Consider the following 15519-nt stretch of genomic DNA (forward strand, 5'->3'; position numbering starts at 1 on the left):
TCTTTCATTTCAAAGAAAAAAATCTTTTCCTTGTCACTCATGGTAATACCTATGAGTACTACAGGAAAAATGGCTTATATGACACCACAAACATTGCAGAAACTCATTTTATTTCTTTGCAATAGTAAATATGCAGTTATATGAAATATGGTATTAGCTGCTGTCCCGCTATATCACTTTTTCATTCTCCATGTAATGTTCAAGGCAAATATCTTGAATGTTCTTTAGGCATTTTTCTGCTTCCTCTGGAATGTGCTGCATGAGCGTTTTCCACTATGCAGTCTTTTTATTTTAAGCTGGTCAAATGTAGGAACCATTAGGTAGAGGAGAGGGCAAGTCATGCTGAAGTAAAAATGAACAAGGAATGTGATGTTTATGTCACCTTATGGATTTTTTCCCATATCACATTTAATATTGTCTGCTCCCAGAGTTCCAGGTTAAGGGCAGGGTAGTGTGAATTGATAGAATATTGAAGTGAGCAGAAACAGACTGGAATATGATTGCAATTTCATGTGTTTCATTAAGCCATGGTTTTCCACCCAGTTTTCTTCAGCAGGGCGTTTGTTAGTACGCCCTATGTGACTGCTTGGAGGAATTAAGCATCTCCACAAGCTGCAACAATCATGATGTTGTATCACATTTTGGGCTGAGGCATCGATGGGGCTTTATTCTGGCAGAGGCTGATCAATACATTATGTTTCCTTGAAAAAATGCAGCTTGCAGGACAAACTCAGCTTTCATAACGAAGTGCCTTTGTATTTGATTGGTTTGTAAATATACCTGGATAGCATGCATAAGGAATGAGGAATAATGAGCACTCTGGGGATCACATCATCACATTCTTTATCAAACAGGTTAAGGGTGCAAGAGTTCTGGTCGGTCATATGCTCTTAGCACTGAATTAGAATTGGAGATTTACATCAATTGTAGTCTTAATTCAGCCTAAAGATTGATGACAAAAAGCTCCGTGATGGTCTTGTGAACTAAACTTTGTGTTACTTGGTACATGTATGCCATGATGAATTTGAGGACTTCAGTCCCTCAGTCAAAGAAAGAAATTTGTGGGAAGCTTGTGTGTGTGTGTATGTGTGTGTGTGTGTGTGTTTGATTACTAATGCTCCTTGATTTCTAGTTTGACATTGGTAAAGCATCCATCAGAGCTGTTGTGATATGAGCATTCTGTCAGTAACACTGCCAAATATATGCAGCATCAAATCTTTTACCAGTGAGAGAGAGAGAGACTGGAGGGAACTGTCACAATTACAAATTATCAGCACCATCACCTCCGGGCAGTGGAACTGTTGTTTAGGGAATTGAGGTATCCCAGTACTCTCCTTTAGAAGAGACAGACAGGGCTGTTAGAAAAGAGAGCATCATGCCTGAGAGCCAGGCCCATAAACAGACAGAGAATTAGAGCTGCAAGCAGCTGTGCTGACACAAGTCGGCCTTGAGGCGTGTCAGCATGGCATGTGAAGACAGCAGCCAAATGTTCCTTGCTGTGTCTGTACCCAGCCGTGTGTTCAGATGCATTGCCTCCTACTTCATCTTTGACATCTTGAGGTATAGATACTTCAACACCTTACTTCTTGACCTTTCAATGGCAGGCAGTTTGCTTGTTGAGGACAGAAGTTACAGGTACAGTCAGATGGTATTCATTCTGCTATTTATTAATTCTGCTATTTATCAAAAAACAAAAAGGAAAAATGTGAAATGATAGCCACCAGCTGGCAGAGTTTGAAGATAATTCTTCTTGGAAGAATCCACTTTTTGACTGGAGGAAGACAAGGGAATGTTCTTGTGGATCACATTGCAGAGGATGGTTTCTTCATTGTTTAAATGGGGAAAAAGGTATATGGAACAAGATTGGGAGGTCAAGGTTGGTGTGAGCAGGCAATTGGAGGGTGCAAGTTAAGGTGTGTGGGGAAAAATGAGGTGAGAAAGGGAGAGAGTGCAAAGCCCTTCGTTCATAACAGAACAAGATTGGTGGGCACTGTGCTGAAGGAAACTCTTTTCCATACATCTAGTTTCCCAATAACTTAAATGAGAAACCATTTGAGGAGGCTTTCTTGTAAGTTTATCAGTACATCGTATACAGTGCAGCTTTTGCAGTCAGAGGAACCTACTGTAAAATATCCTATTACTTCCTGACAGAATAAGAAGAACAGTCATTTCCAGAAATGAGAGCACTGAATAATTATAGGGAATGAGTTATGTATAATGTATACACACTTTTAAAATAAAGATTACCTATGCTGCAGATATCCATCTGGTATTAACTTGACTGAAAGTAGGAATCTGTTCAATGGCAAGCAAACAAGAATCAAAACAGTGGTAGAGGTGAGGATCTTGTAGAGGATGATGAGAAAAAACTATCAAAAGAGAAATTAAGTGAGAAAATTCCTTGGCTGCCAATGTCATTAGAGGTGAAATCTTACAAGGAAATATCGTGTATAAAGATGCTGCTATTGAGAAGCAGGACTGCTTTGTGCAAGGAAGGAGAGAAGGGGAAAGTTGGTCAGAGCTGAGTGGATCATGAAGAGTGGATACAAGCAGGCCTGGTTTATTCCACCTAGCAAAAATGTCAGGTGGGGGAACTTGGAGAGAGAAATAAATGTGTAGGGAATCTGAGATCACAAGTTGGCTGAAACAGTCATTAAGTGCAATGATGTCATCATGTCATCATGAAGTCTTTGAACTGATGTTTTGCCCCTGATTTTGAAGGAAATGTAGTAGCCAGGCTCTTGCACAGTAAAAGATCAGAAGACAGAAACCTTGCCTCAAACCCTGTTATACAACCTGCTGTCATAGCAGGCATAAGCCATGATGGCAGCTGACACTCCTGCTATGTTTTCCAGGACAGTGTATGAATTATCGTATGTAACACTAGCATCAGATCATATGGCCTGACCCAGAGGGAGTGCGTAAAGCCTAAGCAAAAACTTCTCCCTGCCCTGCGCTGATTTTTAGGTATTGTGTTGTAGCTATCACATTTTTGGGACTCTTTGTGCTAAATTCATGCTCGAGGTGCTATGTACTTGATTCTTAAAGGGATAAATTATTCTTGTTAAATGGTTTATTTATAAGTTGATCTAGACATTTTGCTTGTCACTAGCTCCCAAAGAAAAATCATATATACATATATATGATATATAAAACTATTAAGTTCCACTATCAGCTAATGTTATTGCATTACTGAACCTTGGAAACAAAGCAATGCTCGGAGAGCTTGTCCAGAGTGTCTGAATGATGTGATTTTACTCAGAATGACCTGGCCAGACTGAGTGTCCCATACATAGACCACATTGGGCCTAACCCTTACTGCTTTTCACTGGCTGTGCTCATGAGCATTGTATAACATTTTATCTGGAGGTACTTTTGGTAATGCTGACTCTTAATAAGAGCTTGGATCAATCGTACTTGATCTCAGTTCTAATTATTGTCATTCATCAGCCTCATTAGTTCCCTGATGCTGAGATGGTCTCTTCTACTGCTCCACACTTGTTACCATAAGGTAATTTGTACTGAACTTAATTTAGTTGTTTCTAATTGTTCCTTTTTTTTTTTTTCCTCTGTACTCTTTGTATTTGAACACTTGTCTGAAGATCTTACAGTATATGACTTCCACTTTTCATTCCTTCTCTATATAGTTGTGGATAGTAGTAGCTTCAAAAGCATGGATTAAATAACTCAATTTCCATTTGAATTTAGACACTATGGAATCTAGATTCTGATAAAGTCAATGGGATTTGTTCTTTCCAGTGCCTCAGTCATATCAGCAAACAATCTCTGAATTGTTTGGGTGATGAGCTTCCACAGATTTCATCAGCAATTGGACCCAGATGATCTAAGAATGTGACTTAGGTGCAGGCCTTCAGTATTTTGCTTGGATGTGTTTTCCCTCTCATTTTACAATTGAAGAAATGGCTTATGCTGTTGCAGGTAAATTCTGTTGGCGTCCTGATCTCTCTGTGCGATGAGGCTACACACTGTCTCTGGAGGACAGCTACCCTTGGACAATCACTATCCTGGGACTTCTTATCAGCAAAAATCCTATAAGTAATGTGGTAAGTTCAGGTGAGGGCTTTCACTAAATAATTTGTACCTCTTTCACGTTAGCCTAGCCAACTGCCACTCACCCCTCAAAGTCTTTCCTTCTAAGACAGCTGCTACATCTCTTTAATCGACTTTTTCCCTTTCTTCTGAGTACCCTCTCATGTACTAATAGCTCTTTGGCAACAGGGCTCAGCACAGGGCACAACAGTCCAGGTGTGACTGCACCAGCACAGTATTTCTTATTCAACATTCAGCAATATCATTAGTCATCACTGCTTGCGTGTAGAGGGCAAATGGAGTGATTTTTCCAGTCCAAACAGTTATATGTTAAGGCTGGCATGTAGAAGCATGCAGCCTGTAAAAATCAGGTTCATTATTTCATTATCAAGTCTAGGTTCTTCTTTCAGCCAAACATTCCAAGATAAATAAAAATCTATGCTTTGCCATTTTGCTGCTGCATTTTAATATGAATTTCTCTGTGGGGGCTGAGGAGCTGGTATTCAGTGAATGTAGTTAAACCACTTTTCTGTGATTATAGTGAGAAGGACCTACTGAGATCACAAGAAAGCAAGCCTCACATACAGGGTGTGGTTTTTGTTTTTTTGGTGCTTTTTTTTTTTTTTTTTTTTTGCAGCTTATATTAAAATTATAAATAACTGCAGGAAAACAGGATGTTTAGGAGAATAAAAATGTGCATTATTTCCTTCATGACATTGCTTCTTCTAAACTGACAATAGCACTGTACTATTTGTTCTCTGCAAGTCATCAAGCAGAGGTTGGGAAAGTGGATGTCTGCTCCCTAAAGCAATTTGTTTTAGCAATGCTGTTGAAACTCAGTTCAGAATAATCTTTAATATGAATGAGAGGCTGGAACCACTTGAAAAGGCATTTGGAGTTTTTTTTCTAGCCCTATAAACTTGCCTGCTTCTTGTTTTACTTATTCATTCATCATGTTTCCTGCTCCTGGCAGTTTAACCTTTCTGTGCCATCCACAGGTTCTTGCCTGGAACGTGCTAGGAATAGCTGCCCCAGTTTGAGGACTTTGCTCTCCCTGTTGCATCAGGCTCAGTTCTTCATACCAGTCAGAATCCATGGGACTGTTTCTATCTCATTGCTGCCTGGCTGCAATCGTGCAGCAAGAAGTGTCACCTGAATATGACTGAACAGCTGGCTCATCACCCAAGAATGAGTAGACAGACTAGTAGGAAACCAGTGATGATTACAGATGAAGGCTGGTTTACATTCAGTACATCACAGTCCTTCTATTTGTCCCAGAATGTGAAAGATTGCTTCTGTGGGACAGATACTTTTCCTCTGTCCAAGAAGCTGGAAGTAATTTAATTAGGGAAAAAAAGAAAAGTAGATTTACTTTGTTTTAGAGAAGGAAAAGGATTCTGATGATTGCCCAGCTTTCATTTAAAAGGGAAATCTGAAGGTCTTAATTCATTTCTTGTTGGGATGGCAGGAATATTCATATTCTGTTTTAGTTTAACATGCTGTTTTCATGTAGTTTAAGGTTAAGATATCTCTTTTGCTTTCATCTTGATTTCCGCTGAAGTAATCTGCTACTTGTAAAAGGCAAAATGCAGGAGAGGGAATTGTGTAGGCACTGTTGCCCCCTCTTGCAAAAGTATCAAATTTCATGCTGCTTTCTGTTTCATTTAAACCACAGCTCCTGGAAGCAGGTGAGCACATGAAGTTTGCATTTTTCACCTTGTTAAAGCAGGTCAATTCTAAGCCTCACAGCAGCATAAAAAGGCTGAAAATAAAGGTAGAATGCATCTCTACTATTTATCAATTTCTTAAAATCTCTGCCTTGAAAATGATTAATGTTTTAAGAATTGGTTGTGGACAGATTTGAGAGCATCTGGAATTAGTGATATTAACGATGCAAAGGTGGTACTCAAGTTGTTCATAGCAAAGAGTTTCTCAGTCGTCTTCATCCAGGCAAGCCAGCTGCAAATGAATTTTATCCTGAAATAGTATTAACTGCTATTGTAGCACATTTTACAGAAAACTTAAAGCTTGTCAACATGGCCAGGGGGACCTCAGTCACATCCAGGTGTCTGTATTTCATAGAATCATAGAATTCTTAGAGTTGGAAGAGACCTTTGAAGGTCATCTAGTTCAACTCCCAGTGCAGTGCAGTACAGGTTCAAATGTTGGAACTGTAACTACCAGGAATGGCCTGCATATGTTTGTGTTGGAGCAGAGTGGTGTTAGGCAGCCTAGTTTGCCTCTTAAGGTGTTTATTTTGACAGCTTTATGACCCCCATGTTTGCTAGGTCCTCAGCAGCTGAAGCTCTTTCTTTAATTTCCTGAGAAAGCCCATGTTCCCAACAAAGCAATAAAAAGTCATGTCTGATGAGTCCTAAATAGCACAGAGAAGTCCAGCTGTACCAAATGGCACAGCGTTCCTGTAAAAGTGATCCAGCCTTGCCTGCTTCTCCTTGCAGTTAGCTTTTGCATCATTTTTGATACCAAGAGGTAGAATTCGTGATTGCTGTCCCACAACATGGCTCTGCTGTATCTTGTATATACCTTGTAGGACATCATTTGGTGGGCATGGTGGTGATGATTGGACTACATGATCTTTGTGGTCTTTTCCAACGTTAATGATTCTATGATTCTTTCAAATTCCTCTCTTGTGACTACCTGAGTTGGGCAAATTACAATCTGTGACTTCATTCGAGTTGCAGGAAGACTCATCCTAAAGATCAGAGGACTTGTGTTTACATGATGCTAAAAGTACACATCATGTAATGCCTAAACTTACTGGTAATACAATTTATTTTTGCCCAGCGTTGTGTGTTTAAGAAGCCTAATTACCTTTACTAAATGATAAAAATAATCTTTATATACTTAGACACTTCAGTTAGTAGAGACACAATTTTTTTTTAACGTTCATTATTTTGGATGTTTATTATGACTTGTAGCTTTAAATACAGCTAAAATATGCTTTGCCTCCTGTACTAAAATGTAAGGTGAATGTATATGCAAACGATATGAAGATCAGCTGGGTTTTCTTAGAAAAGGGAAAGTATTAGAGGCTTTTATTTAGCACATGGTTAATGCTTTAAAAATTAGGGTTTTATGAAAATCATCCTGATAAGCATGTTTGTCATGTCTCTTCAAATCATACAAATGCTTTATACCCTGTGGACTTTCAAATCTTGCTTTTTAAATACTCTGTAGCTTGTACTGAAGTAATCTCCAACACTAGGATTTTGACTGTTGAGAAAATAATTGCTTCTTCTGTGATCCTGATATGTAGCTGAATATAAAGTTATCCTGACACTATAGTCTTTTTCCCAAAAGCCACAGATATCCTTCCTTTCATTTTATGGCTTCTGTTATCTTCACCCACCTTGCAATGAATATCAGAGCTATGGGTCTTATTTTAGATTGAGTATCACTCCTGATAATTAGGAATTCTAGCCTAACGGGTGGTAGCCATTTTATTGCTTGCTTTTTACAATGTCTAAACAGAACATCAGAGCTTTTTTCTTTTTATTAGTAGGTTTTTATTTTTTTTTATTTTTTACTAGAAAGAGATAAAAAGAAATGAATAGATTGAGAACTGGTTAAATGATGAGTCTTGTAAAACTTTGCTTTTCTTTATCTTACCCTTAGTCTATTCAGAACAGAAACTCCTTGAGAAAGAGTTGAAGTGTTATTAATAGGGTTTCTATTAATAGACTGCACTTTGCATTATTTTATATGCGAGCCTTATACGAAGTTCCTGGGACCAGTACATGAATGAATTAAATGAATTGATGAATTCAAAGAAATGATAACGACATACTGGAAAGACTGCTTCTTCTGAACAGCTGAGGGAGCTTAAAGATGTTGGTATTCAAAATACTGTAAGCAGAGAACAGTGTTAATTTCCTTTTACACAAACAAGAAGAGAAGCAGAGCTTGCTGTGTCACTGCCTCTGGTTTGGCAAACCTTGAATCATGCAAGAAGGTAGCTGAAGAGCAGCTATCCAAGAAAATGGCTATAAAACCTTTTATGTCAATATCCATAGGCTTGATTGGGATCCCTTCTGCCTCTCCAGCTGGTATGTTGGTGGCCAGAGCACTTACAGAAGATGTCAGGGGAGTGGGGTGGGCCAGGTCAGGTCTGGTGAAACTCCTGCCAATTTTCCCAGATCCTAATATCTCATTCCCACTTCTACTGATAGCCTTTGTTCCTGTCCCACCCTACTTTCAGTAAGCTCTTTCTTGCTGCTGCTTGTTGGCAGAACTCCACCCTTCCAGATCTTTTTCATTTGTATTATTTGCCCTGTTACTGCTGAGTCTCCCTTGCACATGCCTCCCTGAGGGTCTGAAAATTTCACCCTGTCTTATTCACAGCAGCTGTTCTCATTCCAGGAGTCTGTGTGAGGGCAGCCAGCATTGCCTGCTGTAGGGAAAAGTGCTTTAATCATCTTGAGTGACAGGAAATAAAAGTTGCTTCTTCTTAACCCTCTCCTTGCAATGGGGAGGGTTACTCTGCAATGTGAGGGTCTGTGCCTCAGTTCATGTGTAGACTAATGTGCGTACATAATTAGCCCTTAACTTGCTCTTCTGTCTTTTTCAAAAATACTTTCTACAATTTCACGCTCATAAATCCACAAGTGCACATTCACATTAGCTGAATGGTTATTTCTAGTTATTTGTTAATCATTTATTAATAATGGTTCCAAACATCTCCTCCATTGCCTGTATAGCTAAAAAAAATCACCTCCATTCTATTATCCAAAAGCTGCTGTCTACGTTTGTTGTCTTTCTGTAAATATGTAATAGCAGAATCTGGATTAGAAAACCTGGACAAAATTCCATCCAAAATACAGCTTGAAAATGGGTTAAGTTGCCAAGTTGGGTACATATCACCATCATGCTGTGTTCTCCTAAAGACGGTTCTGTTCAGACTTTTCTCAGAAATGACTTTTGAATTAGTATTTTATTTGGGGGTCATACTACAATGTAATAATATAAAAATGAGTTGAACATGTCAGCCTTTGAACATTTTCCTTTGAGAATTTGGAAACGCACAAACTTCATTCCTGTTCTGAAACCAGTGAGGTAGCAAAATATGGAAATTCTTCATGAAACAAATTTTATAACCTCTTCGTGTTAATAAATCTTGATCGTGCATGCTCAGTTCAAGCTATACTCCCTTTATTTCAGTGAGCTCACATGAGATCTAAGATATCAAATTCTCCTGAAGTGCAAACAGATGGGTGAAACACCACTGATTTGTAACATGAAACTTTCCCCACCAGCCATCTAGGAAAATTAATTTTCACAGTGTGTGGAACTGTCATGTCTTCTCTGCAAGTCACTTTAGTTGGAAGCAGTTGAGCCCATTCAGTGGTGTTTTTTTCTTTTTTTTTTTTTTTTGAACACTGATCTTATGTCAGACCACAGCTCTTCTGATTTTGGTTTTGGTGACTGCCTATTTTAACTCTAATGAATGTAGGATAATTGAATAATAGAATACCTTGCATGAAGCTGTCCAAAATGGCTGAACTGTCTATCTGAAAAACTCGTCTTGATGGACTCTTTTGGAGCCTTACCTCTGTCTAGAATTATTCCTACTTCTTTAAGCTGTCCATCTGAAAAAAGAAAATGAAGAATGAAAAAAAAATGCACCCACACTTTCATCATCACATGAAAATCAATTATGAACTATTTTAAGCTAATGGCTTTAGCACAAAAGAAATGATTTTTTTATTTTTTTTTCCCAACTCTGACTAATATGCTTTGGTCTAGGCATTATAATTAATCTTAATTCACATAAGAGGTAAAAAGGCATTTTTCAGTGCTGGAGTTTTTCTACAAGCTCTCTGCTTAAATAATTATTTCTTAACTTCTCCAGAACCAGTCTACAGTGTTCAATGTCGTTCCAGTTGCTTCTCAGAGTGTGTACATTATATCCTGATGGTCTTTTCTTCTTTTTTCTCTCCCTCAAAAAAGCACCTATGTCAAATACATTGAAGCTACCAAAAGGAAAAATAAAATAATAAAGAAAAGATAAGAAGATGCAGGCAGTTTTCTAATCTTTGATTTTCCTTCTGCTATGTCTGCCACCATAGCCTGAACTGCTTCTCCTAATATCACTGCTCATAGTAAGAATACTGGCAGTTTTGGAGGAATTCATAGTGGTTATTTCTCCTTCTGATGAAGGCTGCAGCCTACACAAAGGTGTCTCATATGCCAGAATGTATGTTATATCCAAACGCATATCTCTAGGGCTATGGACAGTGTTAAAGATTGATGGGTACTGTCTTACTGAAACATCAAAAAAACTTAATGAATCATTGTGCTGTCCCTGAAACATCAATTTAAGAACAATGAGTTTTCCGCATGGGATCAGATCACTGATGTGTAACTTTAGAGTCTTACATCTGTCTCTGGCCCTCCCTCTTAAGTCACCCGGCCTATTCTGTATTTGGTCAGGGAAGGAGTTTCTTTTCTCAAATAATGAGCTCTCTCCTTTTAGCATTCTCTTTTTATTCCATGTCACTGAACATACTTTACTGAATTTGGTAATAGTAGTCATAGTCATACAAATAAAAGGGTTTGCACTGAGATTTCCTACTGGATCTCTTTCTCTTGGGGACAGTACAGCTATGTGTCAAAGCTTCAGAAAAGCAGACAATTCACAAAAAAATGTGCCTGGTGTTTGTATAAATTTGCAGGCTTGTAATTGGGATAGAGTATACAGATTTCCTGGGATATATCCATGCCATTTTCAGACTTAGATCTGATACAAAAAAAAAAAAAAAAAGTAGTCACTGTCATTGGAGACAGGAGCAGAAGAAATCTTTAGCACAGGCTGTATATTAGGTGTTGTTTTGATGATTCTGTCTTTTTTGGTTGGCTGACCCTGAGGCTGGAGCCCCATGACAAGCAGCTAGGGCCCTCCATATAGAAGAGGACTTAATACTTAATTGGTCTTAGCTTGCTTTATGAAAGATAAGAAAGCATGTTGGGGTTTATGGCTGCTCAAGGCAATTATATCCACATTTTATATTTTTCTAAGGCCCAAGAAGATGCATAGAGTATACTTGAATTCTATCCATCCTACAGATGGAACGTTATGAGAAAAGAATCAATATTTTCATGATTTCTCATGGAATATAGGATAGAATAGGTAGATTATTTAGGTAGTAGTGGCTTTATAGCTTTTTGCTTTGTAATGTCATCCCCAAAGGAGACTGGACTAACTCATCAGATATTTGCAGGTTTATTCTTATTGTCTGTATCTACAATAGATTTGTAGCAATTCTCCATGACTGAATTGTGGAGGTTAGGAAATAGATACAGACTGTCTGACTACGTAGCCCATATGGATGTTTGAGGCACCAGAACTACAGAGCATGCTGTGGAGCACACCTGTCTCACATTATGGATATAGTTGCTGGTACATAATGCCATCTGTCAGAGTTTTTCTTTAAATGTGTATCAAGAATTCCTTACTTTTAAAAGTTGTTTGATTTCTCAGGACCAAGTAGACCTCAAAGGAAGAATTACACTGTTTATTCACGTGGATGGTGTTTTTTTAGGGAAGTAGTGTTCAGAAATTCTGCTGTGCATATGTAGGCCTGATAAATATGTGACATTTGATGCTTTTATTTTTATCAGACATCTCATCTGCTTGGATATAATGCCTTTCTTATCTACTCAGAGCCTGGAAAAGAAGAGTCTCGCCTGAAGTAAGCTGCCACTGACAGAAGCTGAGGATCAGGTCCTGGAATCCATTTTGTGTTTTAGGGTAGTTTTGCAAAAAGAAAATAGACTTAAATTTCACTGCAAGATATTTGTCTGCCTGACAGTTGAAGAAGACCACTTAAGCAAACAGAACAGGTGCTGAAAAGCTGAGTTCTGAGATGGTTATGTTCAGAATGATAGGAGGGAAAGGTTAATACATTAGCTACTAAGGCAGCTGTTTGTTTAATGCTAAATCACTCTCTCATTGAAGGCAGCTTCTGTTTCAAATCTACTTCCAAGGCTCTTATTCTACTGATCACTTTTTCCCTTTACCTTGTCTCTTGATAAGGACAGAGTCTCTCCAGCATCTATTTTCCTGCTCCTCCCTGGCCGTGTTGGTCAGTGAAGTAAGAGATATAGGTACAAGGCAGAGCCTGTGTGACTATAGACTTGCTTCTATTGTCTACTGCGTAACACCAACCTCTAACACAGGAACCAGTGCCACTGGCTTAATGGAATGCTGTGTAAAGATCCACCTTCCTAGAGAAAGGGGAGAAAAAAACATGCTAATGAAGGTTCATTCTGCAGGTTATTTTTGAAGCATAAGTAATAATCACAATAAGTAGATCATCTCAGACAGGAGGCTCTACTACTTTCTGAGTTTCTTCTATTACGTTTTCCTGTAATAGAAAATCTCACAGTTTGTCATATTATCACCTAGTCTAATCTACTCTATTGAGTATATGCTAGTATATATATACTAGCCAATATTTTTTGAACTCTTGTTTTTTGTTTGTATTCTTCCCTCAGACATTTTATCATTTATTGGCTTAATTCAAGTTTGGTATCTATATTGAGAGTAGCTCAAGGTTGTATTTTAACTAATGCAATGCATGATTGAAAATCTTTAGTGGATGCAATGCCTTTTCTTCTATGAGTTGTTGTTGTTGTTATTATTATTTTTATTTCAAGTTACCGTGCAGTAATTATTACTTCTTAAAATAGGATAATTTTAGGTTTTCGTGGAGAAAAATTAACATAAATTTTCATACAAAACATTGGTGTTTCTTGATATTTTAAGAATCACAGACATTTGAGCAAGTACTTGCATTCTTAATTATTGATCAGCATATGTTTCTCAGTATCAAAGAACATGATTTCATAAATAGTAATGATCTGCATGTGATGGTTTTATTTATGAAAATATTCATAACTCTTTCTTCGGAGTTTTAGAATTCAAACAGTTTTAGCTTCTATTTAGGAAGGAATTTAGATGAATTACCCATATGTAATAACATAGTGAGAACATATGTCAGAACTGGTGTTAAAGCTGCAGCTTGAGGGGTTAGGAAGTGCAGGGGTAAAATGATAACTGCCAAAAGTCAAACTGAAACAGATCTTGTAAAGGAAATTTAAGCAAATTGTGAAAGATTTTTCAATCATGCAAATAAAAAGAACAAGAAAAAAAAATGAAAACACTGTGCGGTGAGGATGGAGATAGATAATCTCATTTTCTATCATAAATCTAATCTTTATTTTCTTAGAAGATGAAGTTGGAGGAGGGAAGAAGGAAGAAAGGATAAAATAAATGGCTAATGGGAAGTAGGGGATGAAAATTTCTACAGCTAAACTATGAAAAAAAACTTTTTGTCATCTCATTTTACTCTCAATCTTAGCTGAAAGGAAGTGGCATATAAAACTGGGTGTCCAGCAAAAATATTTTATACAGTACATTCAAGTAGTCATAAGTTTCTATGAACGAAAAGCAAAAACATGTATTGCCTATATCTAGGAATTGAATCTGCAGGCCTATATAAGTGTATTTGTACGGACATGCTCTTACGTGTTTTGAAGAGAAGAATAATGAAATATGTACACGGAAATGAAAATAAGATGAGATGCAACCTATGCTTATCAGTAGAAGAACATAACTCAATGACATATATTCTTACATTCTTTCAGGGTTTTTTTGTTTGTTTTTTTGTTTGTTTGTTTGTTTTTCCCCATAAGGTACATGCTTTTTTAGTCTAAAGAAATTTATCAAGTGGAAGTTGTGGAGTTGTGTAAGAAATGTATAGTAAGAAAGTATCTGGGTTAGTGGAGAGGTGGTAGAGATTGTTGAGGGAAGCATTAAAACTGGAAGAATGTTATTACCAGTGTTCTTTAAGGTCATTTCAATAGCAATCTTGTGAAGTATTTTCATAAATGAACCCAATAGAAAATAAGGAAACGACCAGATGCACTGTAGAGATGACATAGCCCTATGATGCATTGTGGGAATGGAATGATACACCCCCAGGACTGGGTGGTGAGACACTGGAGCAGGTTTCCCAGTGAAATTTTGAATGCCCCCTCCCTGGAATGATTCAACACCAGGCTGGATGGGGCTTAGAGCAACCTGATCTAATATAAGATGTCCCTGCCTATACTTGGGAGGATGGAACTAGACGATGGAAAATGTCCCTTTCAACCCAAACCATTCTGGGATTCTGTGAAAAAAGAAGTAGGATGAAGATTAGTACTTAGTCCAGGGTAGCATTCAAGATTCAGATTCAGAACAAAACCTTCTGCTTTCAGTTGGTTGCCACTAGCTGGAGAAAATAAATAAATAAATAAATAAATAAATAAATAAATAAATAAATAAATAAATATGGAGGAAAGAGAAACAGACCCGTTCTTTGGTCATAGAATGACTATTTTGCATAACTTTGAGTGATCTGGACAAAGTGTGAAAATGGGCAGTTTCAGGTAAGATACAGTCAGTAGAAATATTAATTCCATTGAGACTCAACTGAAGCCTTATCTAGAATACTGTGTAGAGAGCTGTGTTCTACAATAGCTGGGTAAGATTAAATAAGCCTGAAACAAGTGGGAGCTATTTGAATAATGTGGGGAATGGAAATCTATGAGTATTGACCTGGCTAATCTAATGAAGGATGAAAGGAGATTGATCACCCTCAGTAAATACAGTGCTACAATGCAAAGGGGAAGAAGTGTGTATAAATTAGGTGTGATTACACTGAACTTAAAAGTGGAGTTATCTAACAATCAGAGATGTGAGTCCATAAACAGCCTTTCAATAGCAGTGCCAGATGTAAACTATGCACCTGATCCAAAGATAGGTCTCAATTGTTTTTTGGAAGGATTTTATGGTGTGATGCATGTACGGAGAGAGACCAGGTTTAATGATCCCAGACTAAGTGTCTCCTGTTAAGCCTGTGGCCCTGATACAACCTACCATGCAGACCTTCTGTGCCAATGCAAGTGTTTTTCATTATGGAGAGAGGGCCAGAAGGGCTCTGGGTTTGTCCTGCAGCACTTTTTGTCCAACAGCCATTTCTGTATGACAGAGCAATCATTGCGGAATGAGTATTTATGCAACAGCGCGCAGTTTCTTAGAGGTTATATTTTGACTGAATCTTTGCCTACTTTTACCCTCTGACATCCCTCGTCCTTCGTTTTGCTCTTTTACCACCTCTGTTGATTTGTATTACTCCTGGTCACTAAGGATGCTTTCTTTTCTCTAAGTCTTCCAACAGTATTTGCAATATTGCATGCAAATAATGCTAAATCTGGCTCTTTGCTTCTAAACAGAGTAGTCATATACAAAGATGTTCAGTCTCCTGAGGCATTATTTCTTTCTAAAACAAGTTGAGGTCTAAGTTATGTATTTCAGCCGCAATTTATAAAGATTATACCAGTCTGTTGTATTATTTTCTCCAAAGGAAAAGCATCCGTGTTCGATGATAGATTAAGGAGAGGTAG

General features: G+C 37.8%; 1 long non-coding RNA gene across 33 annotated transcripts in view; it reads left to right on the top strand.

Moving 5' to 3' along the window:
* Positions 1–15519, top strand: part of LOC116217324 (uncharacterized) — a 353825-nt gene that overhangs the window by 162199 nt on the left and 176107 nt on the right. For 24 of the 33 annotated variants that reach the window (XR_014887236.1, XR_014887246.1, XR_014887239.1 and 21 more), the window contains one exon: positions 3940–4064. The exons of 7 other annotated variants lie outside the window; for them this stretch is intronic. This is a non-coding gene — a long non-coding RNA (uncharacterized LOC116217324). Of the gene's footprint in view, positions 1–3939; positions 4075–15519 lie in introns of all 33 variants that reach the window. 2 more of the 33 variants (XR_014887237.1, XR_014887255.1) reach the window with 1 other exon arrangement.

The sequence above is a fragment of the Meleagris gallopavo genome, chromosome 1, assembly GCF_905368555.1.
Source record: "Meleagris gallopavo chromosome 1, MGAL_WU_HG_1.1, whole genome shotgun sequence".
Classification (NCBI taxonomy): domain Eukaryota; kingdom Metazoa; phylum Chordata; class Aves; order Galliformes; family Phasianidae; genus Meleagris; species Meleagris gallopavo.